The following is a 223-nucleotide window of genomic DNA, read 5'->3' on the forward strand; positions in this document are numbered from 1 at the left end:
ACAGCAAAAAAATCTCAAAACAGTTCTTTTGAAGAACTGAGGTAGCAAGTGATGGGATGAGCTACTTCAGGAAACAGTTGAGCCTAACTGTGCCCCTCCCATCCCCCAGCGGCCACCTGCAGAGACTGAGGTCCAAGTCCTGTCTCAGAAGAGGAGACACCTACAGAGATCTTATCTTCTCCAGGGTACAAGGGGTTACCTGAAGGAACACAGAGGCCAGACA

This window comes from Alexandromys fortis, unplaced genomic scaffold, assembly GCF_014885135.2.
Source record: "Alexandromys fortis isolate MF-2015 unplaced genomic scaffold, M_Fortis_MF-2015_v1.1 scaffold_304, whole genome shotgun sequence".
Lineage (NCBI taxonomy): Eukaryota > Metazoa > Chordata > Mammalia > Rodentia > Cricetidae > Alexandromys > Alexandromys fortis.